The 26,990-nt window shown below is 43.3% G+C and overlaps 1 long non-coding RNA gene across 1 annotated transcript in view; it reads left to right on the top strand.

Moving 5' to 3' along the window:
- Positions 1-371: 371 nt before the first annotated feature.
- Positions 372-26,990, top strand: part of LOC141580771 (uncharacterized) — a 28,497-nt gene continuing 1,878 nt past the window's right edge. The window contains exons 1-2 of the long non-coding RNA XR_012513086.1: positions 372-534; positions 26,639-26,778. This is a non-coding gene — a long non-coding RNA (uncharacterized LOC141580771). The remainder of the gene's footprint in view (positions 535-26,638; positions 26,779-26,990) is intronic.

The following is a 26,990-nucleotide window of genomic DNA, read 5'->3' as shown; positions in this document are numbered from 1 at the left end:
ACAAAAGCCAAATATTGCTACTGAACATAGTCACCATATTTTTGAAACCCAGAGACGTACACCAGGTCATCTAACCAGAGAAGATCCGGCATCATTCATGTCAACTGGAAATGTGAATCTGCATAACTAAAGGAAGCCAGGTGGTCAGCGGCCCCTACATCCACAGTGCTATGTTACTCAACAGTAACAAATTGTATATAAATTGGTTTCCATGGTTTGTTCATCTCAGCCGCTTTGCAGGTGGCTGGGAGACGCAGCTTGTCTCTCTGCCTGTTAAGGAGCGAGTGGGTCCCATTTACTCTCGGCATATTATAGACCAGTGTTTCATAAATATAAGGCTCTTTGTCTAAGACATGACGCTTAGCCTAACAGGTCAGGAGACAGTGATGGGCCCGACTCTACTATTTTGCCTGCTGTCTTTTCAATTTCCTTTTGTTTTTTCTGTAAGAAACATTTCTCTGAAGTGCTTGCAAGATACTGATGAATTCCTTTCCGATCTGAATTCAGTGAAGCCCAAAGAATACGCTCTAAGAAGTAAGTAGGTTTCCCTGGCCCATTGCGTAGCTGAACACGGGTCAGTTGAGGTTTGTGCTGGGAGCATTCTGGATAAACTCTTGAGAACTAAAGACTTGGAACCAGAAAGGAAAGAGAAGATGAGCTTTAATTTGCATTTTGCCATGAATCAAGGAGGGAGGAGGAAATTTTAGTGCAGGAGGCTCTACTGTTTGTCTAGCCAGAGGAATCTGATCAATTCAGACCAACCTCTTAATAAAATGAGAGGCTGGGTGCAGTGGCTCACATCTGTAACCCAGTACTTTGGGAGGCCAAGGCGGGTGGATCACTTGCAGTCAGAAGTTTGAGACCTGCCTGGCCAACATGATGAAACCCCATCTCTACTAAAAATACAAAAATTAGCCAGGCATGGTGGTGCACACCTGTAATCCCAGCTACTTGGGAGGCTGAGGCAGGATAATCATTTGAACCTGGGACATGGAGGTTGCAGTAAGCTGAGATCTTGCCAGCCTGGGCAAGAGAGCGAGATTTCTAAAAAAAAAAAAAAAAAAAAAAAAAAATGAAAGGTAAGAATGATCTATACACTGTACAATGCTGCTATTATTGATATTGTGGATGTCATCAATATGCCTAACATTTCACTGTTTTATGAGATAGCTTGTTATGAGATAGCTTGGCTTATTTCTTTTTCTAGACATTTAGTCTTTTGGTAATGAGTTGCTTCCTTATTTAGGGAAAGTCTTGCCCATTCTGTGCTTGATACTAAATGCTAAGGAGTGTGTTGGTAAATGTACGGGCTCAAGCTGGAAGAAGTGAGACTGTAGCCAAGCCTCTTGGCATGTGATATGGATGGACTTCAGATGGTCAGAAAATTTTTGTTGTTGTTAGTTTCCCCAAATCATTCTCTCAACTAAAGGGACACATACTTTCCTGCTGGAAAGGAACAAAAAATGAGATGTGTTTTCATTGGGATAACCTCTTTTTCAGAAGAATGATTCATAGTTGATGCCGATGGAAACCACTAACAAGGAAAAAACGTAAAAACTCGCTCTTTCCAAAGGCAGACAAATGAACATAGCAATTTCCATTCACATTTTGAATGCATGACTAATATACTTTGTATTGAAAAACACTTAGAAACATAATCTACATCATAAAGGTAATCAAGAGTTTTGAGCTAATATTTTGTAATTCAAAATAGCACATACTATGAAGCATTGCCGTTCTACACGGGATTAGATGTCTGGATATTTAATAAAATGGTGAGAGAATACAATACAAATCCAATTCATTTACAAGCCATCTTCGTCAAGTCCCATTTTGAAATTGATATTTTGCTACAACACTTGGTGATGTTGATAGGGAACATTCTGACACACTGGGGCCAAATAAGCGGGCCAAGAAAATCCAGAAGGTGCTGTGGCTGGCTCAGATTCCTAGTGATGAGGTGGTGGCACGTATTGTTGCCATTAGTCACAGCCATGCTAATGCTATGTTTGCCTTGTAAGATACTCTAGTCATGCCCTGACCATGTTTCATCTGTAGAAAATGGAAAATCATTTTTTTAAAGATGGGGTTTCTCCATGTTGGTCAGGCTGGTCTCAAACTCCTGACCTCAGGTGATCCACCCACCTCGGCTTCCCAAAGTGCTGGGATTACAGGCGTGAGCCACCACGCCCAGCCAGAAAATCTTTTCAAGTTAAAAATATTTCTCCAAGATAAATGGTTTGGGAAATAATTGAATGATTTACGTAAATGAGAAAGATGACTTGATTTATTGTAACAGATGAATACAATAATTGGTAGTTTTAAAAACTGATTTTCATTCTAAGGCACCGGAAAGTACTTGGTATTGTTGATCTGACATTTTGCCTGAGATTTTTGAGTAGAGCATGTTGTTCTGACCTTAGTCCTTAGCTTGGTTTTCCTGGCAGTCATGTAGATGGAAAAAGAGGAAGAGTCAGTGGTGAGTGAGTACTTTTATAGGGCAGGCATCATTCCGAGGCATGAGCGGGAGCTGTGCCATTTAGTTCTAGCAGCCACAACGGAGGGAGGAGAGCGTTAGTATCATCTCTTTTATAAAAGAGGAAATGGAGCCACAGAAATGTCAAGTATGTTGCCTGCAGTGGTAGAAATAGGATTTGAGCTCACATCATCTGATTCTGCAGCCTGCACTTTTAATCACTGAATAATATAAGCAATAACAGGGCCAGGTATGGTGGCTCACGTCTGTAACCCTAAACTGTGGGAGGCTGAGACAAGTGGATTGCTTGAGCTCAGGAGTTCGAGACCAGCCTGGCTAACATGGTGAAACCTCATCTCTAGTAAAAATTAAAAAGTTAGCCTGCTGTGGTGGCGCATGCCTGTAGTCTTAGCTGCTCAGGAGGCTGAGGTGGGAGGATCGCTTGAGCATGGGAGGCAGAGGTTGCAGAGAGCCTAGCCTGCTCCACTGCACTCCAGCCTGGGTGACAGAGCAAGACTTGGTCTAAAAAAAAAAAAAAAAAAAAAAGAAAAAAGAAAAAAAAGCAAGCAACAAGAGAAACAAGAAAAAATAAAGCCCAGCAGCGAAGACTGAAGCAGAGCTACACGTAGCAATACGGAAGGGTCACACAGAAATGACATCGGGAAGAAAAAAGCTGCAGAAAGTTTTATACATATATAAATGTAAACAAGTGCAATTTAAGGGACCATCTTGCTCTATGTGGTTCTACATGTGTAGTACAAACGATCAGAGATGTATGAGGATGATAACCTCCAAATTCAGTCCAGGGCTAGCCCTGGTGGGGATGCAATCAGGAACACACTAGATTTCAAATGGTCAAGTTGTATTTTTTAAGCTGGGTGGTGGGAACATAGGCATTTGTTTTATTGTTTATGCCTTTTTAATGTATTAAATATCACACAATAGTTTTTTTTTTTTTTTTTAGACAGTTTCACTCTTGTCCTCCAGGCTGGAGTGCAATGGCACGATCTCGGCTCACTGCAACTTCTGCTTCCTGGATTCAAGCAATTCTCCTGCCTCAGCCTCCTGAGTAGCTTGAATTATAGGCGCCCGCCGCATGCCCGGCTAATTTTTATATTTTTAGTAGAGACGGGGTTTCGCCATGCTGGCCGGGCTGGTCTCGAAATCCTAACCTCAAGTAATCTGCCTGCCTCGGCCTCCTAAAGTGCTAGGAATAGAGGTGTTAGCCACAATATCTGGCCACACAATAGCATTTTTAAACGCCACCTCAAATCCCCAAACACAAAGATGCATGGGCTATATATGAGCTTGGATAATGGACCAGTGTCTGAAGGATAAAGTGGAGAGAGGGTCCTTGAGTCATGGCTGTTCTAGAACAGGAGAGAGACTGATGCTTAGAGAGACTCAATCCAGCAGTGGGTAAGATGGATCAAAGTGGGCAGCCACGGTAGGAAACGCTAGATGCTTAGAGAGACTCAATCCAGCAGTGGGTAAGATGGATCAAAGTGGGCAGCCACGGTAGGAAACGCTATAGTAATCTAACTCTAAAAGGAGGCTCCGTTTCAACCTTTCCACCATCTTTCTCCATTTGCTTTCAAACATTCTTTTTTTTTTTTTTTTTTTTTTTTTTGAGATGGTGTCTTGCTCTGTCACCCAGGCTGGAGTGCCATGGTGTGATCTCAGCTCACTGCAAACTCTGCCTCGCAGGTTCAAGCCTCCAAGTAGCTGGGATTATGGGTGCCCGCCACCATACCCAGCTAATTCTTATATTTTTAGTAGAGACAGAGTTTCTCCATGTTGGCCAGGATGGTTTCGAACTCCTGACCTCAGGTCATCTGCCCTCTTCAGCCTCTTAAAGTGCTGGGATTTCAGGCGTGAGCCACTGCACCCAGCCACTCTCTAACCTTCTCATATCCACCATCCTTACAGGAACAAAATCCACCAAATACTCGTGTGCTTTGGTTTTCCCACCCTCCTAGATCTTGGGGTCTTAATTTATGTCCCTTTTCACTGCTGAAGTCCTCAGCGAGTGTTCTGGTCTCACCGTTTCTGGTTTTGTGGCTGTTGTTTTAAACTCCATAAACCACAGAAATCCTACCTCCTACCACGTACAAAAACCACATCCAGGCCGGGTGCAGTGGCTCATGCCTATAATCCGAGCACCTTGGGAGGCCCAGGCGGGCAGATCACCTGAGGTCAGGAGTTCAAGAGCAGCCTGAACAATGTCGTTGAAAACCTGTCTCTACTAAAAATAAAAAAATCAGCTTGGCATGGTGGCGCACGCCCATAATTCCAGCTATGCAGGAGGCTGAGGCAGGAGAATTGCTTGAACCTGGGAGGCGGAGGCTGCAGTGAACTGAGATTGTGCCATTGCACTCCAGCCTGGATGACAAGAGCGAAACTCCGTCTCAAAAACAAAACAAAAACAAAAGCCACATCCAAAAAGATCACTGATATCCTCTCTCCTGATTAAACTTTTTCCGTAATGTCTGTGAAGAGTCAAACTCTGTAAAATACTTTAAGAGATTTATTCTGAGCCAGAATGAGTGACTGATGTCCTGGGACACAGCTCCAGGAAATGGTGAGAACATATGTCCAAGGTGCTCAGGCTGCTTGGTACATTTTAGGGAGATATGACACATCAATCAACATGTATCAGATGTGTATTGTTTTGGTTTGGAAAGGAAGGAGAACTGGAATGGGGTGGGGTGGCTTCTAGGTCACAGGTGGATTCAAAACATTTTTCATTGGCAACTGGTTGAAAGAGTTTATCTAAAGACCTGGAATCCATAGAAGGAAGTGTCTGGGTTAAGATAAGGGATTAAGAAGACCTGGATTATTATGCAGAGGAAGCCTCCAGGCAGTAAGCTTCAGAGACAATAGATTGTCAGAGTCTCTTATCAGAGTTAAAAGTCTGCTCTGTCAGTCTTAGTTAACACTGGCTGGTTGTGCCTCATTTCTGAAAGGCAGGAGGGTGTAATGAGGGATGATGTCCCCCACTCCCTTCCAATCATGGCCTGAACTAGTTTTTCAGGTTAAATTTGGAATGCCGTCGGTGTATTGGGGGTCTGATAATGTATTTTTGGTTTACATTAACCACCATGGAAGGAACTGCCTTCCTTTTTCTGAATACTTGTCTATTTCTATTATAATTCAGGGTCAGTCCCCTGTCTGGGATGTCCTTCTACCTTGATCCATGGTTCCTTTCTCCTCCTCTTTCTCTCTCTGCTTCACCCACCTCCTGCCCCCCCCCCCCCCCCGCCCCCGCAACCTTCCCCCAGGCACTTTGTTCCTTTCCTCATTGTTTTTCTCTTAAGGAATCAAGGTTTAGACATAGGATACCAAGCAGTGGCAGTTGTGCTAGGCTGGCAATGGTAAGGCCTGGGACTTCCTCCTGTTGAGGCTCATCACAGCTGTGTGAGCTTGCCCAAGCCACATCACCTTGCTTTAACACATCACCTTTATCAAGATTCCTCACCTGTAAACAGCCAAGCTTTGTCCCCAACTCTGGAAATCTACAATGCCTTTAAAGAATTGCAACCAAACCCCCGTGACACACATTACCTATAACGAACCTGCACACATATCCTGAACGTAAAATAAAAACAGGAATTCTGACTCCTGAGCCCAGCAGTGTGGTCTCCACTGGCTTGAGAGTTAAGTGTCCAGGTTAAATCGTTAAGTGTCCAGATGGTTGTTAAACACAATTATTTTTAGGGGCTAACTCACACAAATGTACAATTAAGTTATATTAAGAACAAAAGTAATATGTGTTTTTTTGGGACAGTCACTCTATCACCCAGGCTGGAGTACAGTGGCACGATCTTGGCTTGCTGCAGTTTCCTTCTCCTGAGTTCAAGTGATTCTCCTGCCTCAGACTTCCAAGCAGCTGGGAATTACAGGTGTATGCTGCCATACCTGGCCAATTTTTATATTTTTAGTAGAGATAGGGTTTCACCATGTTAGCCAGGCTGGTCTCCCAACTCCCAACCTCAGGTGATCGGCCCACTTCAGCCTCCCAAAGTGCTACGATTACAGTTGTGAGCCACTATGCCCAGCCCAAAAGTAATAAATATTCAAAATTCATCACTTCCTATTTTACATTTAAAAAAATCTATCTGGGCCAGGCGTGGTGGCTCAAGCCTGTAATCCCAGCACTTTGGGAGGCTGAGGCGGGTGGATCACGAGGTCAAGAGATCGAGACCATCCTGGTCAACATGGTGAAACCCCGTCTCTACTAAAAATACAAAAAATTAGCTGGGCATGGTGGCTTGTGCCTGTAATCCTAGCTACTCAGGAGGCTGAGGCAGGAGAATTGCCTGAACCCAGGAGGCGGAGGTTGCGGTGAGCCGAGATTGCGCCAGTGCACTCCAGCCTGGGTAACAAGAGTGAAACTCCGTCTCAAAAAAAAAAAAAAAAAAAAAAATCTATCTGTATTCTCAAAGCTGTTTACAGCTATCATGTCTGTAAGGTGGAAATCACCGCTATGCTACTGTGTGTGGCCTTCTAAGTTCATGTTCAGGGACATCACCTTGGAGCTGGGAGTCAGCCTTGGGTGCTCTGTCGTCATCAGGGAAGTCAGCAGTGGCTACAAGTCAGGGCTTGATTTATTGTTTTACTGTCGAGACTGAGGAAATTCATGGATAAAATGTTGAGTGCAAATTAAAAGTGTGTAATGTCTAACCATTACATTATGAATAGCACAGGAAGATAAGGAAATGTCTTCCGTACTCCAGCTACCATAAAATTCAGAAAAAAGTTTGCTCACATTATGGACAAATAAGTTCTGACATACATCTTTGTTTCGCATCTGTATTACTCACTCATGTGAATGAAAATATCAACGTTCACACTGGGATGATACTTAGTCAGCTGAAACCTTAGATCGGCTACAGGTACAGAGTTTGGCAAAAAATAATGAAAGCATCCCAAAAGAACCAATTCTGTAACTGTGGAGTTGATACTAAGGACTATCATAGGCTTCATTATTTGTAATTCATGGACGTGATAGGCTGAATTCTGCATCCCTCAAATTCATATGTTTAAGTCCCAGTATGTCAGGATGGTATTGTATTTGAAGACAGGGTCTTTAAAGAGGTAATTGGGCCAGACGTGGTGATTCACGCCTGTAATGCTAGCTCTTTGGGAGGCCGAGGTGGGCGGATCTCTTGAGCCCAGGAATTCAAGGCCAGCCTGGGCAACAAGGTAAAACTCCATCTCTATAAAAAATATAAAAAGTTAGCTGGGCATGGTGGCACATTCCTGTAGTCTCAGCTACCCAGGAGGCTAAGGGGGAGGGTCGCCTGAGCCTGGGAGTTTGAGGCTACAGTGAGCTGTGATCATGCCACTGTACTCCAGCCTGGGTAACAGAGTAAGACAGTAGCTCAACAACAACAACAAAAAGATAATTAGGCCCAAATGAGATAAGTTGGGTGAGGGTTGTGATGAGTTGGGTGGGGGTTGTCTTAACCAATAATGGTGCCCTTATAAGAAGAGGGGCTTGCAACATAGTCATGCATGGAGGGAAGACCACGTGCGGACACAAGGAGGTCACCTAGGAGACAAGGAGAGGGGCCACAGAAGACGCCAACCCTGTCAGTGCCTTAATCTCAGGCAAACAGCCTCCAGAACTGGGAGAAAATGAATTCCTGTTGGTTAAGCCACTCAGTCTGTGATACTTCACATGGCAGCCCTAGCAAGCGAGTCCAGTGTCCCGCACGGTTTGTATATCAGTGTCATCGATACTGATCTCCACCTGGGGAGTGTTATAGGTTAAATGCATCTCCCCGAAAGATATGTTGAGTTGAGCATGACGGCTCACGCCTGTAATCCCAGCACTTTGGGAGGCTGAGGCGGGTGGATCACGAGGCCAGAAGCTCAAGACCAGTCTGGTCAATATGGTGAAACACCATCTCTACTAAAAATATAAAAATTAGCTGGGCGTGGTGGTGCATCCCTGTAGTCCCTGCTGATGGGGAGGCTGAGACAGGAGAATCTCTTGAACCCGGGAAGGGGAGGTTGCCGTGAGCCAAGATCATGCTACTGCACTCCAGCCTGGGAAGTAGAGTGAGACTCTGTTTCAAGACGATTCCTCAAGGACTTAGAAATAGAAATTTCGTTTGACCCCGCAATCCCATTACTGGGTATATATCCAGAGGATTATAAATTGTTTTACTATAAGGACATATGCACACAAATGTTCATTGCAGCACTGTTTACAATAGCAAAGATCTGGAACCAACCCAAATGCCCATCGATGATAGGCTGGACAGGGAAAATGTGGCACATATACACCATGGAATACTATGCAGCCATCAAAAACAATGAGTTTGTGTCCTTTGTAGGGACATGGATGAACCTGGAAACCATCATTCTCAGCAAACTGACACAAGAACAGAAAATCAAACACCGCGTGTTCTCACTCATAGGTGGGTGTTGAATAACAAGAACATATGGACACAGGGAGGGGAGCATCACACACTGGGGTCTGTTGGGGGGAAATAGGGAAGGGACAGTGGGGTTGGGGAGTTGGGGAGAGAGAGCATGGGGAGAAATGCCAGCTATAGGTGAAAGGGACGAAGGCAGCGAATCACACTGCCACGTGTGTACCTATGCAACAATCTTGCATGTTCTTCACATGTACCCCAAAACCTAAAATGCAATTTAAAAAATACCATAACCCCCTGCTTCCTGCAAATGTTCAGTTAGTTGGAACCAAGGTCTTTGCAGAGACAGGAGGAGGAGGTAATACAGGCTACGGCGGGGCCTAATCCCATGATTGGACACAGACACAGGGAGAGCGTTCCATAAGGATGGAGACAGAGATTGGGGTGACGCCTCCTGGCCTAGGGCTGCTGGCAACCTCTAGAAGCCAGGAGAAGAACATGGGACTGGTTCTTCCTCAGAGCTTCCACAGGGAGCCAATGCTGCTCAGCCCTTGGCCTCACATTTCTAGTCCCCAGAACTGTGAGATAATGCATCTGTTTTTTTTCTAATTTTGAGAGTTTCACTGTTGTTGCCAAAGCTGGAGTGCAATGGCGCGATCTCAGCTCACTGCAACCTCCACTTCCCAGGTTTAAGTGCTTCTCCTGCCTCAGCCTCCCCAGCAGCTGAGATTGCAGGGGCCTGCCACAATCCCCGCCTACTTTTTAAAAATTTTAGTTGAGATAGGGTTTCATCATGTTGGTCAGGCTGGTCTCGAACTCCTGACCTCAGGTGATCCACCCAGTTTGGCCTCCCAAACTGCTGGTATTATAGGCGTGAGCCACTGTGCCTGGCCGCACATCTGTTGTTTTAAGCCACCCAGTTCATGGAAAATTCTGAAGACAGCGCTAGCAAACCAATACAAAGAACTGTGTATTAACGCCTCTTAAACACATTCTAGAATCAAAAGCATGCATTTATCATCCGAACGGGGGAGAGAAAAAAAGTACTATGTCTCAGGTAGGTCCAGGGACTCCTTTTCCTTGAGATGTAGCAGAGCTTTTTTATTTTTATTTTTTTGGGGAGACAGAGTCTTACTGTCACCAGGTTGGAGTACAGTTGCATGATCTCGGCTCACTGCAATCTCTACCTCTTGGGTTCAAGGCATTCTTCTGCCTCAGTCTCCCAAGTAGCTGGGATTACAGGCGCCTGCCATCATGCCCTGCTAATTTTTGTATTTTTAGTAGAGATGGGGTTTTGCCATGTTGGCCAGGCTGGTCTTGAACTCCTGACCTCAGGTGATCTGCCTGCCTTGGCCTCCCAAAGTGCTGGGATTACAGGCGTCAGCCACCGTCCTGGCCCCAGAGCCTTTTGTTAAAGTGCATCTGGCCCATGTGTGTCTACAGCAGAGGGCTAGTCAGAGAAGCTCCTGACAGGGAATTTTCACTTCGCTCAGCAGATCCTGCTTGGATTCCTCTGGGTCAGAAAGATGCTGGGAAGAAGGGAGGACTCTGGATCCCAAGCAGCCTGCAGGGCTTTTCATTTCCTGTTTCTCTAATCTCATCACATTCTTGACCTGTTCCCTAGGCAGCTACTTTTGCTTTGAGACTTTCTTAACCCTTTAAGTCCCTCTTCCCTGGTTCCTACATCAAGCCTGGAGCCCACCCTGCTGGCCAGGGCACTGAGCTTCCTAGGCGGGTCGGCTTCCTCATTTCCCTCCTGAAATGCGTATTTCATGTCTCTTGTCTGTGTGCCTCATCTCCTTTCCTGGAAGCCAAGGCCACGGCTGATGCCTTGTTGGAGGCAGGGGTCTGCAGGCAGACACTGAATGGACCAGCACCCATCACCTGCCCTGCCCGAGCCTGGGTCCCCTGTCACCAGGGCAGGTCTGGTCAGCTTGATTTTCAGTCTCTGAACGTTGCCTCTTTTTCCACCCAGCTGTTAGTCTGGAGGGCATTTTACTCAAGGTCAAACCCTCTCTTGGTGCTAGAGCAAGGGACAGAAAAGATGCAAATGGAGCAAATGTTAAGCTAAAGGGTGAAACTGAGCTTCACTGAAATTCTGGGTTCACTGGGTACCAGATATCTATACTGTGGTAGACTGAAACATGGTCCCCCAAAAGACATCCTAATTCCTGGAGCCTGTGAATGTTACCTTCTATGGAAACAGGGTCTTCGCAGGTATGATTAAATTAAGGATCTTAAAATGTGGGGATTGTCCCAGATTATCCAGGTAGGCCCTAAATACAACCCCGTGTATCCTTAGAAGAGAGAGACAGAGTGAGTGCAGTGGGTGCCACCTCGCACCTGGCCTATTCTCGTTCTTCAGGTCTAAGATGAATAGTTGACCAGATCCAAGGGGGACTGCCAGGAGGTGTCTGCTAAGAGCCTGTCTCGGGAACTCAGCTGTGAAATGGAGAGTGCCTTCAGCTCTTTCTCTTACCACAAGGAAATCTCTGGCACCAGAGAGTTAGCATTTTACCTGTATGCCCTGTATCATCAACTATAAGACAAGGACTATTCTCAGTTACAAAAATTTGCAGTGTAACACAGCAATCTGGTAGGTGCTTAATATAAGCCTCAAGGTCAGTTTGTTTCAGGAAATTATGAAGCATTCCAGAAGCTTCCACTGCCTTCAACTTCCTATCAATGCATCATATTTAAAAACTTAAGACTGTTGACCAAGGCCTCTTTTTTCCTCTATTCAAACCCAGAAATTAATCAGCTGTGCATTTTAATATCCACATTTCATTGCCGCCAAGTGAGAAAGAAAATCTGCCTGCCAATTAGCACAGAATTGAAACAAGTTGTTTTTAATCTTTTGAAAATGAAAACTTGGAACCAGTGCCAGATGATTTGAAGTAGCAGGTGCGATTAATCATTCATTTATTCTATTTCTCCCTCCCATGACAATCACAATGTACTTTGATTTGGAGGGTGCCCGTGCCCTGGCATCTCTTAGGCTCTTGACAGAAGCTAATTAAGGATTAGTTTGGGAAAGGGCAACTTGTCCATTGGAGTTCATACTCGGAAAGGAAACAAATGCAGTTTGAAAATTTGCATAGCACACAACATGAGTTCAGCCAGACAACCACAAACGGAATCAGTTTATAAAGCAAATACCAACTGGAAAGAAAACTAGAATTTAATCTTCTCAAATGAAGAATGGGATATTCTTCATGTACACTTCAAGATTTATCTAAGGAGGGACAGGCTCAATTTTAACATCTCTTTCTCCTCCTAAGGCTTACGGTTCCAGACCCTTACACTTTAGGCTACAGAGTTGGGGAAACTCCATGATAGAGAAGGGAATTTGAAAATCGTTTATTCTGTTCCAGGCCGGGTGTGGTGGCTCATGCCTGTAATCCCAGCACTTTGAGAAGCCAAGGCAGGTGGATCACTTGAGGTCAGGGGTTGAGACCAGCCTGGCCAACACGGTGAAACCTCGTCTCTACTGAAAATACAAAAATTAACAGGGCATGGCGGTGCATGTCTGTAATCCCAGCTACTTGGGAGGCTGAGGTATGAGAATCGCTTGAACCCAGGAGGCGGGGGCTGCAGTGAGCCGAGATTGTGCCACTGCACTCCGGCCTGGGTGAGAGCAAGATTCTGTCTCAAAGAAAAAAAAAAAAAAAACGTTTAGTCTGTTACAGCAAATGCATCCAGTGTTTTGTTACTGTTCTGTTTTTCTGATGCAAGGAGGACTTCAGAATGTCTCTGTGGAGCTGGATTTTGAGTGTTTGAACTTACATTTTTTTTAAAGTTTAATCTGATTCAGCAAATGCTCATTGAGCTCCTGCTCTGAGAGATACATGAATGAAAACACAGCGCTTCCTCCCTCCCCTCACCTTGGGGGAGACAGACAGGTACACAATGGTGACATACCTGTTAGTGCGATATGTAAGCCAGCGTCTGGAATGCTTCTTAGGAAAGAACATCCCTTGGCCTAGACTTAAAGGATGACTCAACATTTGCCGGGCAGATGGCAAGGAGGGGCATTCCAACCTTAGAGACGGCGTCGCCTGATGGGTTCTGTATCTCGTAGGAGAGGAAATGAGCGTGGGTTGGGAGGATGAGACCAGAGGGAAAGCCAGGTCACGAAGGGTCTTTTAAACCATACTCAGGAGTCTGGAATTAATCCTAAAAGTCAGAGCAGGCAAGCCTGGCTGCACATTACAATCACCTGGGACATTTTGAGACCCCAATGGCAGCTGAAACCTCAGCCCTGACCAATTAAGTCATTCTTTGTGGGGGTGGAGCCTGGACGTGAAGTTTTTTTTTTTTTCTTTAATGTCTCAGGTGATTCAAATGCTCGCTAGAGCTGAGAACCACAGCCCTAGCTAAGAGGTCTGCAAAGTTTTTCTCTCAAGGGCCTGAAAGTAAATATTTTTAGCTTTGTCAGCGATAGGGTCTCTCTTGCAGCTACGCAACCCTGCCATTTTGTGGGAAAGCAGCTCAGATGCTATCTAAATTCATGAGCATGGCCATATTAAAAATAAACTCTTAAAGGACAGACAGGGTTATAGTTTGCCAACCCCTACTCTGATGATGAGATGCCATTAAGAATTTAAGAAGTGACCGGGCTTGGTGGCTCACACCTGTAATCCCAGCACTTTGGGAGGCCAAGGCGGGCAGATCACCTGAGGTTGGGAGTTCGAGACTAGCATTAGCCGGGCATGGTGGCAGGTGCCTGTAATCCCAGCTATTCAGGAGGCTGAGGCAGAATTGCTTGAACCCGGGAGGTGGAGGTTGCAGTGAGCTGAGGTCATGCCATTGACCTCCAGAGTGGGCAACAAGAGCGAAACTCTGTCAAAAAAAAAAGTGTATTTATTCAAAATTTTTTACAGTTTATTACATAAATAATACATGAACTTGTTCACACTGTAAAGGAATCTAAATAATGCAGCAAAGCTCAAGCCCTTTTTATTCCCTCATTCAAATTCCAGTCCCTTTCCTAGATGATAAGTGTTATCAATGAGGTGTAAATTTTTCTAGAATTTTCTCCTTGCTCTTTTTGGTATGTACTAGAGAGATATAATTTTTTTATAAGCTTAAAAATATATATTTATTAAAGACGGCGGCCTTCGCCGTGAGTGGTGCTGTGACGCTGTGAAGAAATATCAGTCGGCCAATTGCTTTTGTGAGAAGAATGCCTTGCACCGTGGCACTGAGTCAGCTGAGAGAGCACTTTGCACAGTTTGGCCATATAAGAAAGTGTATTGTACCTTTTGACAAGGTTTTGACCGAGATTTGGGTTGGGTTCAGTTTTCTTCAGAATAACTTCAGAATAACTTCAGAATGCACTAACAACAGGAAAATCATGCTAGAGATGGAGTGAAGCTCCAGGTTCAAGCTCAAAGGCCAAAAGTTTTGCAAAGATCTGATGAAAGATTTTTGAGACTGACAGCCTATTAAATCAAGTTAATATAACTGAGAAAATATATATATATATTGAGTCCAGGAGTTTGAGACCAGCCTGGGCTATACAGTGAGACCCTGTCTATACAAAAAATAAACAAAATTAGCTGGGTGTAGTGGTGTGTGCCAGTAGTCCTAGCTACTCAGGAGGCTGAGGGGGAAGGATTGCTTGAGCCTGGGAGGTCAAGGCTGTAGTGAGCTGAGATTGTACCACTGCACTCCAGCCTAGGTGACAGAGTAATACCCTGTCTTAAAAAAAAAAAAAATATATATATATATATATATATATATGTATATATATATTCACGTACATATACACACACTCTATATATATATACACACACATATATATACATATATATATACATACACACTTTATATATATAGATATATAGAGAAAGTGTGAATGTATATAGAATATGTTTATCTTTGTGTGTGTGCGTGTGTGTGTGTGTGTGTGTGTGTATGTATTTTTTTTTTGGGGCAGTCTCACTCTGTCACCTAGGCTGGAGTGCAGTGGTATGATCTCGGCTCACTGCAACCTCTGCCTCCCAGGTTAAGTGATTCCCCTGCCTCAGCCTCCTGAGTAGCTGGGACTACAGGTGTGTGCCACCACACCTGGCTAATTTTTTTTTTTTTTTTGGCATTTTTAGTACAGATGGAGTTTCACCATTTTAGCCAGAATGGTCTTGATCTCCTGACCTTCTGATCTGCTTGCCTTGGCCTCCCAAAGTGCTGGGATTACAGGCATGAGCCACTGTGCCTGGAGTAGGTATTTCTTAAACTTGCTTTTCCCCTACATAATATGTCTTGGAGTATTTCCACAGCAGCAAATATATATCTCTTTTTAGTTTTTGCATAGCATAATAAAATATGAACTATGAAAACCCCCATGGCTCATTTAATAATTTTCTGAGAGAGGTTGAACTATCTGGAATTGCCAGCATTAAACTGCTTTATCCTACAAAGTGGCATTTTCAGATGGTTCAGCCTCATAGTCTATGCCCGATTTTTGGCCATTACAAGCATTACTGCCATGAGCATCTTGCAATGTGTGCTCATGTGTGTATCCCGGGGGCAGATTCTGAGACATGGACCTGCTGGGTAATTGTGCCTAGCAGTTAGAAAGGAGTCTTTGTTTAAACCCTGGACACTGACTCTGGCAAACTTCAACATAAAGGAAAGCTATTGGCAGAGTATAGGGCAGCTCAGAGGAGGGAGAGAAAGGCCAGCGACCTGCTTCCTGATGGATGGCTTTGGGCCCTGTCTCGCTCCACTAAAGTCCTGCCAGAGGGTTGACCTTGTGTTACAGTGATGGGGAGTGAGGCTGGCAGTGCCTTCCAGGGACCCCTTTGGCTTCTATAATGGAGGACAGAGCACCTTGATTTTTTTGTCAAGATTGTACACAGTTGGGGAGTGCTAATTCTCTAAAAGAAAATCTAGTTGCTCACTAAGGAGAGAAAATGGCTTCCAGGAGATCAAAAAAATGTCTTCAGGCAAAGTGTTGTGGCTCATGCCTGTAATCCCAGCACTTTGGGAGACTGAGACAGGTGGATTGCTCGAGCTCAGGAGTTCAAGGCCAGCCTGAGCTACTTGGCAAAACCTCATCTCTATCAAAATAATAAAAATCAAAACATTTCTTCATATTCTTATTGTTTTAGTTCATTTTCTGCTGCTATAACAGATTATCACAGACCGGGTAGTTTATATAGAAAAGAGATTTATTTTCTCACAGTTCTGGAGGCTGGGAAGTGTAAGAGTGTGCTGTTGGCATCTGGTAAGGGACTTCGTGCTTTGTCCCACAGTGGGAGGTGGAAGGGTAAACAAGAGAGAAAGCATAAGGGACCAGGCTTGCTTTTGAAATAACCCACGCTCTACTCAAGTGACCCAGTCCTGCAATAATGACGCTAATCCATTATTAGGTCTCTTATTAGGCCTGATAAGCTTTTATTGGGCCTCAGCTTCCAATGCTGGTCCATTGGAGATTCAGTTTCCAACACGTGAATTCTGCGGGAGGCATTCAAACCATGACACTCACCAACACTTAATTGTATTAATCTTTAAAATTCTAACCAATAAAATAAGTAGAAAAGAGTGACTCACCCCAGCACGCCTGAACAGAACGGGGAAACTCCAAAGCCTGGTGCATGCCATTCCTTATTTGGGAAGCCTCCTGACCTTCTCCTGACTAGCTTCCCCTCATTTCTTGTCTTCTTCCTCGTCTTCTTTCCCCTTATCTATTCAGGAAATTTCCAAGTTTTTAGCTCATCGGGTCAAACATAGAATGTGAGGTCCCGTTCTGGTCAATGGAAACTGGACACAGCAGTAGGGTGATTGCATCAGGTTCTGCAAGTTGTAAATGTCCGTGTCTCCCTTGTTCAGGGTGCTCTCATGGTAACACTGCAGGTGAGTTGCACTCTTCCTTGCAGGAGGTAAACTAGCCTTGCTGAGTGAAAAAAAAAAAAAAGAAAAAAAGAAAAGAGTGGTATCTAATTGTTCACTGGTGAGGCCGAACAGCTTTCTCATATTTATTAGTCAGTTGGATTTCCTTTTCCAAGGGTTTCCTGTTCATGTCTTTTGTGGATTTTAAATCAGTTTCTGTGACTTTTAAAAAGTGTTTGCTTTGTGCCAGGTGTGGTGGCTCATGCCTATAATTCCAGCACTTTGGGAGGCCAAGGTGGGCAGATCACAGTCAGGAGTTTGAGACCAGCCTGGCCAACGTGGTGAAAACCCCTCTACTAAAAATATAAAAATTAGCTGAGTGTGGTGGTGTACACCTGTAATCCCAGCAACTTGGGAGGCTGAGGCAGGAGAATTGCTTGAATCTGGGAAACAGAGGTTGCTGTGAGCTGAGATCAGGCCACTGCACTCCAGCCTGGGCAACAAAGCAAGACTCCACCTCAGAAAAAGAATGTTTGCTTTGTAAGGGTGCTTTATATGTTCTGAATGCAATTCTTAATCTAAGTTATAAATATGGTGACTGTGTTCTCGCCTTACCTTTTAACTACATTCATGACGTCTTGAAGAGGTTAAAGGAGGGGAGGGACATGGTCAGTCTTGTGATTCAGCTCAGCCTAATTCAGCTCAGCCTAGAAGATCACTGATGGCTATAAATGGCCAAGTTGGATGCCAGCTCTAAGCTTCTGAGTATGGTCAGAGACCAGGAGACTCACACTCATTGGAAGGAAAATGGGAGGCTCAGTAATTCTCATTCCAGCAAAAACCTGGAATAATGAAAATCTATGGGAAAGAGGTCACTGATAACCAGCACCCACTGGGTGAGTCCAAGTGGTTTGACACAGTGGAACCTGCCAACGAAGAGGCGAGGGCTCCTGTTAAAAGCCAGTTAACTCAGTGAACTCAGCAAGTACCGTTTTTCAAGTTAGGGGCAGGAAGCTTCCTAAATAACATATTTCTTTTTCTTTCTTTTTTTTTTTTTTTTGAGGTGGAGTCTCACTCTAGCTCTCAGGCTTGAGTGCAGTGGTACGATCATGGCTCACTGCTGCCGTGACCTCCTGCTGGCTGTGATCTGAGGTGGGCAGATCACCCGAGGTCAGGAGTTCAAGGCCAGCCTGGCCAACATGGTGAAACCCCATGTCTACTAAAAATATAAAAATTAACCGGGTGTGGTGGCAGGTGCCTGTAATCCCAGCTAATCAGGAGGCTGAGGCAGGAGAATCGCTTGAACCCAGGAGATGGATATTGCAGTGAGCCGAGATCACGCCATTATACTCCAGCCTGGGGAAGAGGAATAAAACTTTGTCTCCAAAAAAAAAGACAAACTGGGTCTCACAAGAATGATGTTGCTGATAAAATGATGACTTAGCAAGAGCTGCTCTCTCTTTCCAGAAAGACTTGTCTTTACCAAAACAATACTGGAGATATTAAAGAAAGAAGAGAGGGCTGGGCATGGTGGCTCACACTTGTAATCCCAGAAAGCTAGTCTCTACGAAACATACAAAAAGCAGCTGGGTGTGGTGGTGTGCACCTATAGTCCAAGCTACTCAGAAGACTGAGATGGGAGGATCACTTAAGGCTGGGAGGTTGAGGCTGCAGTGATCCCTGATCACACCAGTGCACTCCAGCCTGGGTGACAGAGTGAGACCTTGTCTAAAAAAAAAAATTGAAAAAAAGAAAGAAAGAATAGAGAAGCACTTATTAAGAAACTGACATCAGGATGTCAGGCTGGGCGCAGTGGTTCACACCTGTAATCCTAGCACTTTGGGAGGTTGAGGCAGGTGGATCACATGATGTCAGGAGTTCAAGACCAGCTTGGCCAACATGTTGAAACCATATCTCTACTAGAAATATAAAAATTAGCGAGGTGTGATGGTACATGCCTGTAGTCCTAGCTACTTGAGAAGCTGAGGCTTAAGAGTTGCTTGAACCCAGAGGCAGAGGTTGCAGTGAGCCAAGATCATGCCACTGCTCTCCAGCCTGGATGACAGAGTGAGACTCCCCCCAACAACAACAAAAAAAAACAAATAAAAAAAGCTGCTGTCAAAACTGTGCCTCTAGGTTCCTGAAGGCTGTCAGCTGCTGTGTATGGGTGTGTCTGTGTCTGTGTGTTTCTGTGTGTATGCGTCTGTGTCTGTGTGTGCGTTTGCATGTGTGTACAACTGTCACTGCCTACACAGTGGTTTTCAAAGTGGTTCCTAATCAGCAGCATCCTTATCACATGAGAATTTGATAAAACACAAACTCAGGTGCACGTTAGACCTACTGAGTCAGACACTCTGGCAGCGGGGCCCAGCAATCTATGTTTTACCAAGCGCCCAGTGACATTGATGCATACCAGCCTATGGAAATCACAGGCCACCATTGCCCTGAGAAGGAAATCCAGGGCAGCAGCCAGGCTAGCCTCTGTCTGAAGCATTCACGGCAGGATCGGGCTCTGAACCCACCCTCCTGGCCCTTCTCCTGCCTCCCAGGTGTTAGGGGCAGACCAATATTCCTGGGCATTCACTCATTCACCCTGGGCCCTCTGCCCTCTTCCCTAAGAAGCTGGGGGGTCACAGTCGCAGGAGATTATGTTTTCCCAGTGCTGCTGCTTTCAAATAATTTGAGGGAAAATTCCAGACTGAGTGAGTTGCTTAGTAGGGCTAGGATTGCCACTGACTCCCTGTGCCAGGGTTTTCTGCTCTGAGGGTCGTACTTTCTTCTCTATGCTCTTTAAGTTCCCAAGGCGGCGTGCACTCTGGGGGTTGGGCTGTCACACGTTCTTGTGCACACTTATACTTTGCACTTCACCAAAGAGTGTAAGACTGCACAAGCCAAAACACCCCAATCCTGAGGAACAGACACATGAAAGAGGGACACTGGATTGAATACGCACGTGTACTACGTGAAGTTGAATTGTTGCAGGAGCAGCCATGGGAAACAGATCTCTCGGGCACCGAATATTGGAGGAAGGAGTTTATTCGGCCGGGAGCCAGGTGGCATATTTGCCTAATATCCAAGCTCCCCTAACAAAAGAAGGTTCCTTCTTTATATAGGCTTATACTTTAGACGTTACACGTGGAAGAATCTTAGGTTCATAGCTTAACATATGAAAAGGGTCTCAGTTTACAGTCTTAGGAATTACATATGAAAAGGGTTTCAGTTTACAGTCAGGAAAAGGGAAGTATACAGTCTTAGGAATTACATATGAAAAAAGGGTTTCAGTTTACAGTCTTAGGAATTCCATATGAAAAGGGGTTCAGTTTACAGTCTTAGGAATTACATATGAAAAGGGGTTCAGTTTACAGTCTTAGGAATGAGAAGCATTTCAGTGTACAATCTTAGGAATAAAAAGGAAAAAAGGGAAGTTGATCTGAGATGCCTGAGTCTCCCTCTTCAGAATGATTTGAACAGGTGAGTCATCAAGGAATTAAAAGCAGCACAATAAATATAATCAGAGATAAGGGAGAATATGACTGAAATGAAGCATGAAAAAACAATCATAAACAGTCGAGAGGAACAGTTAAAATGAACACACTAGATGGGCTAGATAGGAAGATGGATGGAGGCCAAGAAAAAGTAGTGAGCTGAAAGAACAGTTTGAAGATCTCTCCAAACAGTGCAGGAAAGGATAAAGAAATGCAAAGGTAAAAGAAAAACCAAAGGATATCGAGGCTGAAAGGGCCGACAGCTGGATAATAGAAACCAAAAGGAGAAACGTAACAGAGCAAATGGAAGGAAGGGAATATTTGAACACATAATGACAATACTTTCTCTGGAATTAAAGGATGATTAAACATACCAGATTGAAAGGTTTACAGTACACTAAAACAATAAAGAAAATTTATTTGTTTTGAGTGCATGTCAGTAGAGCTACAATTAAGAACATTAAAAGCAATGAGAAAATTCTAAAAACTGGAGAGAATGACAATCAGATTGACATCTGACTTCAAAATGACAGAAGAAAAGCTAAAAGAGAAGCCTTCCACGTATGGAAACTAAAATATTGTATCGCCAGCTGTTACAGGTAAAATTTCAATGCCACAAAAGAAACAGCACTTGAAAATATGTCCTCTCGGCAAGGCAGGTTACTTCTATAGAAGGGTGTGGGGTGCACTGGCGGAGCAATGATGGCCGCCACACGCTTGTGGGGAAGGGGTACTTATGCCTGACGGGGGTCATCCCTACTGCTGTGTCGACCCGTGTTGGCCAGGGTTAGACCACACAAGCTAGACGAATCCTGATTGGCTATTTTAAAAAGAGCAGAGTTCCAAGCTGGAGTGGCAGGGTGGATGTTTTGATGGGAAGGATGGTTATGGGCATGTCAGAGCAAGTAGCCAGGGGTGATCAGGTGACTGGGATGAGTCAGAAGGGAGGAGGGGGAACAGATGTGAACTACTGATCAGAAGGTTGTTTACTGGAATTACAAGGAAGTTAAACTTTAAAATAGAGAATGAAAGAGTAAGAGAGCTGAATATAGTGACATACTGATTCTTTGAAGAGAAATTTGGGGTTCACTATAATACAGCTAACTCTTTGAAAAAAAAAAAAAAAGAAAGTGTACTGGAAAGTTGTGTGTACACACACATACATTTAGTGGTGAACGATACTGAAAACACTAGAAGTCAAAATTTAGGTGCAGATATAGTAGTACTTAGAGGGAAATTCCTAGCTCTCAATACATGTTATAAAGGACACAAGAAAGGTTGAAAACATGAGCTAAGCACTCGACTGAATAAATTTAAAAAAGACAAACAGATCAATCTCAAAGAAACAATAAGGACATCATAAAAATAAGGTCAGACCAGCCTGACCAACATGGTGAAACCCTCTCTCTGCTAAAAATACAAAAATTAGCTGGGCGTGGTGGTGGGAGCCTGTAATCCCAGCTACTTAGGAGGCTGAGGCAGGAGAATGGCTTGAACCCAGGAGGCGGAGGTTGCAGTGAGCCGAGATGGCGCTGGTCTGGGCGACAGAGCAAAACTCCGTCTTAAAAACAAAAAAAAAAAGGTCAGAAATCAACGAGACAGAAAAGAAACAAACCCATAAAGAATACCAAGATTAGCAAAACCAAAAGCTGATTGTTAGAGTCCTCAAGCAATAGTGAAAGACAAGTGAGAAAAGATACGTATAAAAACTGAAGAATGAAAAAGGAGTAAATATAGATACAACAAAGAATAAAAAATAGTAAATGAATATTTGGAAAGCAATACAAAGTGAATATGAGTAACTTAAAATTTTTTTGAATGATTCAAAAGGAAATAGAAAAATGGAAGACTATTAAGCGTCAAAAAAAAAAATTGAAATTAAGACCTTCCTTCTCACGGAATAAGACTATGGTGGTTACACAGGTCCATTCTACCCAACTTCTTACAATATACAATCCCAGTTGTTCTAGAAAACTTCAGAATTGTGAAAGCTGCCCATCTCACTTTACTTTTTAAAAACTTTTTATTTTAAATAATTGTAGATGCACAGGGAGTTGCAAGAATAGTTCAGAGACGTAGCAGTTGTACTCATGGGATTTTAATTTATGGAAGTGACTTAGCATCTCCATTGAAAGGTCAATACCGTTGGAAGATTATTTTTATTACTTGCATTTCCTGGAAGCAGGGGCCCGCCATGCCACACAGAGCCACCTGTGGAAGCACATAGGTCACTGCCTTTGTCGGGGTTTCTGCAGGGAAACCAGGCAGAGCAGGGTGAACAGAGCAGGACTGGCTGGTTTGAATAATGTGGTGGGCTCTGGGTAACATGGGCGATCTCGGGTTGTCTGGCACCTGGACCTGGGGTGCTTTAGGGCAGAGGAACATCAAATTGGTGTGTGAGAGTTTGATAAAGGCGACAGTTGGGGTCATGGGCTCTGGATTGATTCGTTTGAATGTCAAAGGTATGCTTCTAGGTCGGGCGCGGTGGCTCAAGCCTGTAATCCCAGCACTTTGGGAGGCCGAGGCGGGTGGATCACGAGGTCGAGAGATCGAGACCATCCCGGTCAACATAGTGAAACCCCGTCTCTACTAAAAATACAAAAAATTAGCTGGGCATGGTGGCACATGCCTGTAATCCCAGCTACTCGGGAGGCTGAGGCAGGAGAATTGCCTGAACCCAGGAGGCAGAGGTTGCGGTGAGCCGAGATCGCGCCATTGCACTCCAGCCTGGGTAACAAGAGCGAAACTCTGTCTCAAAAAAAAAAAAAAAAAAAAAAAAAAGGTATGCTTCTAGAATGAGCTTCTAAGAATTTGCTGCTTCTAAGAATTGGGTAGCCATGGGAGGGGCAGTCCCTTCTGTCAGCGAGGCCGCAGATAGCAGAGCTTGACAAATACAGAAAATAAGAAAATGGAGTTAGTACAATCAAGTGGTGAATGAGTGAGTGCCAAATAGACAAAAACAAAATCTGTGAAAACAAAGAAGGGTTTCACGTATCTTTCATCCAGTTTCCCCCAATTGTGTCAAACATAATTATAGCATAACCTCAGCTCACTGCAACCTCTGCCTCCTAGGCTCAAGCAATCCAACTTCAGCCTCCTGAGTATCTGGGACTATAGGGATATATCACTGTACTTGGCTTTTTTTTTTTTTTTTTTTTTTTTTTTTTTTTTTTTTGCATTGTAGAGACGGGGTTTCACCATGTTGCCCCAGCTGGTCTTGAACTCCTGAACTTGACTGATCCTCCTGTCTTGGATTCCCAAAGTGTTTGAATTACGGGCGTGAGTGACCTTGCCTGACCTATAGCACAATATTTTTTAAAAGGAAATTGACGTTGAAAAAATCTGTGCATATAGTTCTATGTCATTATGGCGTGTGTAGATTTATGTAAGCCACACTCCAACCAAGATTCAGAACAATTTCATCACTAGAAAGTTCTCCTTTGTGCATTCTCTTTACAGCCATATACAACCCACTTCTCTCAATGTCACTAAGCCTGGCAACCAATAATCATTACACTGTTCCTGAAAGCAAAAAAGTGCGAAAGTTCCCCAACTCACTTTGTAAATTTGATTATAACTTTAATTCCAAAACTACAAGAGGAAAAAAGAAGTGGTATAAGGATTAGAGAGGGAAATAAAACCTCAGAACTAATAAGAAAGTTCAGCAAATTCACCAAATACCAGAACAAATTGTAAAAATCAATAGTATGTTTCTATACCAGCAACAATCAATTAGAAAATGTAAATTGAAAATGAAATAAAAGGAAAATGGCCAATTCTATTTTGTTTAGGAGTTGTTTTATGTCATCTGTTTTAAGTTTACCAAGGGGGAAAAAAAAAGTAAAATTATAAGGATACAAAGAGATTTGCATCAATAGCATGATCTCCAATGACGTCTTCGTATAAAAATAATGTCAATTCCCCCCCAACATTAATGTATACATTCAAAGCAATTTTAAGTCAATAGTCTTCTTGGATGTTTTGAGAAACTCAAGTTTACTAACTTTTAACTTTTAGTTAGTAAACTAAGTTTTAGTTAGTCAATTAAACTTTTAGTTCATAAACTAACTTTTAGTTAGTAAACTAAAACTTTTAGTAAGTAGTTACTAACTTTTTCTGAACTTTGTATACATGATGGTCTACAACTAAGAAGCTCCACTTTGAAAAAAAAAAAAAAAAAAAGACTAAAAGCAGAATACCTGATGTACTACAAATCCATGATAATAAAAACCATATGGTTCCAGTGCTAGAATCAGGGCTGGCTCCGTGGCATGCAGCTCCTACAGTCACACAGGGACCTACTCTTAAAAGAGCTTCATGCTTGGCTGAAGTGTGATTTGCTGTCATCACCTTCAAATTCTTAACCATGTTTAAACAAGTGGCCCTGCATTGCCATTTTGCATTGGCCCTGCATGCTCTGTAGTCAGTGTAATCTCAAATAAACAAAGTAAACCAGGGAGCTCAGAGGCAGATCTACGTATATATGAGAACTGGATATAAGAAGAAAGTTGCTCCATGAATCCATGATGAAAGGGAAAACTATTCTTGGAGGCGGGGGTACAGAGTCGTCTCCCCCTGTCCCCCAGGCTGGAGTGCAGTGGTGCGATCTCGGCCCACTGCAACCTCTGCCTCCTGGGTTCAAGTGATTCTCCTGCCTCAGCCTCCCAAGTAGCTGGGATTACAGGCATGCGCCACCATGCTCAGCTAATTTTTTGTATCTTTAGTAGAGATGGGGTTTCACCATGTTGGCCAGGCTGTTCTCGAACTCCTGACCTCGTGATTCACCTGCCTCAGCCTCCCAAAGTGCTGGGATCACAGGCGTGAGCCACTGTGCCCAGCCAGAAAAACTAGAGGTGATTTTGGGATAACTGGACCACCTTTTGGAGGGAGACAAAAATGCACCATGACTCAGATGGATTAAAGACCTAAATAAAGTAGAACTATAAAGACAGTAGGAGGTAATATTAGAAAATCCTCTTGTGACCTATGAATGGCGAAGAATTTCTTAGGAAAACACCAAAAGCATAATTGATAAGGAAAATATTGGTGGATTTCATGATACCTAAAGTATGGTTTCTCTTCAATGAAAGGCACCATGGAAAAGTCAACTGACAGATAACTGCCTGAGAGTAGACACTTCCAATGACTCAGACAGAATCAATGTATAGAATAGTAAGCAGCTCTGGCAAATCAAAAAGAAAAAAAATCTGTAAAAAGTGGGCAAAGGACACACACAGGTTCAGAAGAGAACACTTAAATGGCTGACTAATCAATAAAAATACCCTGGCTTCTTTGTAATTAGATAAATGAAAATTAAACCAGTAATTACATATCATTTTATATCCATTAACTGTCAAAAATTAAAAAGCTAAACAGTACAAAAAAAAAAAAAAAAAGAGCCAGCATCTCTGGGAAATATAGTTTGAAGGAGTCTCTCTAGCGAGCAACCTGCCTGGATTATCACAGACTGAGTACTTCTGTACTTCTGTGCCTTATCACTCAGCAATTGCACTCACAGGTAGAATCTGACCTCCATCTTCTCGTTGCTCTATAAAGGGACATTTATAAAAAGTTATCACTGTGTGTTTCTGTGGGTTGGAGTCATCTATCCATCTATCATTTGGGGACTAGTTAAGTCAAAGGTAGTGATGGATTATTACACAGAAGTTAGTGGCCCTAGACTAGATATACATCAAATTGTAAAAATGTAGCACTGTGTGACATACACAGAAACAGAAGGAGAGTGGAAGCACCAAACCATTCATACATATGGCAAATACACATACACAAAACAAGAACACCTACAAATGAGAGGATACACAGCACACACATATGAAGTGAGGGGAATTTCAGAAAGGAAAAGGAAAAGATGAAGAAAGATGAAAGGAAACAACATTTTAAAATGAGGAAAAAAAAGGCATAAATAAGCATAAGCAAACAAAAAAGACTTCACAGGACCAGGGCTGGACATGCCATCAACTGTGGAGTTGATCACTCCACTGTTCCACCCCTAAGGTTAAATGAAAAAAGAAAAAAAAAATTAATTCTCTCAAAAGTAAGGTCCCACAAAACGGGATGAAATTTTAAAAAAATGTGAGCATTTTCTCTTGTGTTTATGTGGAAGAGAAAGAAAAGCTACCAAATTTTAGTTATACTTTTCACTCCCCGGAAAGCATTTATTTTTTAAAATAAATCAAACTCTTCATCTTTTCCAGTGACTGTTGGCAGACAACGTAATAGCATGAAAATTCACATCATTGTTCTCCCAGCATGATGAAAGGGGCTATGAATGCAAAACATAGGCTCAAAGAGTAGCATCTGACTACAACTATTTCTCTTCTTTTTTCAGTCATACATGTTTGAAAGATTCAGCAGACAGAGCTGAGTACCTATCAATTATTTAGAAGTGACTCCAGAAAGCTAATTTTGTAAACTTCTCTTGCTTTGCAATTCAGTGTATGACTCTCTGGGGAAGCTTGGGAGCAACATTCTTAATGGAAACGTGGACAGGCTGGGATCATACAGTGAGTGTCTTTCCACCCATGCTCCCAAGGGGAACTTCCGAGGACAGTACTGCAAGCTTCGTATACAGCAGGTGAGTGTGGGGGACCTGCTTGCTTGCTCTTCAAGGACAAGTGAATGTCATGATGTAGAAAAAATTACAGCTCCACTGATTCCTTTTCTTAATTAAAAAAAACGATAAATGATGTTTTGCAAAACATAAAAACTCAATTTTAAATACTTGGCAGAAACCTGCTTAGCATCTTGAGTATGGGACATTAAACAAGACTCTTGTTCGCAAACCAC

This window comes from Saimiri boliviensis, chromosome 13 (assembly GCF_048565385.1).
Source record: "Saimiri boliviensis isolate mSaiBol1 chromosome 13, mSaiBol1.pri, whole genome shotgun sequence".
Classification (NCBI taxonomy): Eukaryota; Metazoa; Chordata; class Mammalia; order Primates; family Cebidae; genus Saimiri; species Saimiri boliviensis.
This window is presented reverse-complemented; position numbering and strand designations above follow the sequence as displayed.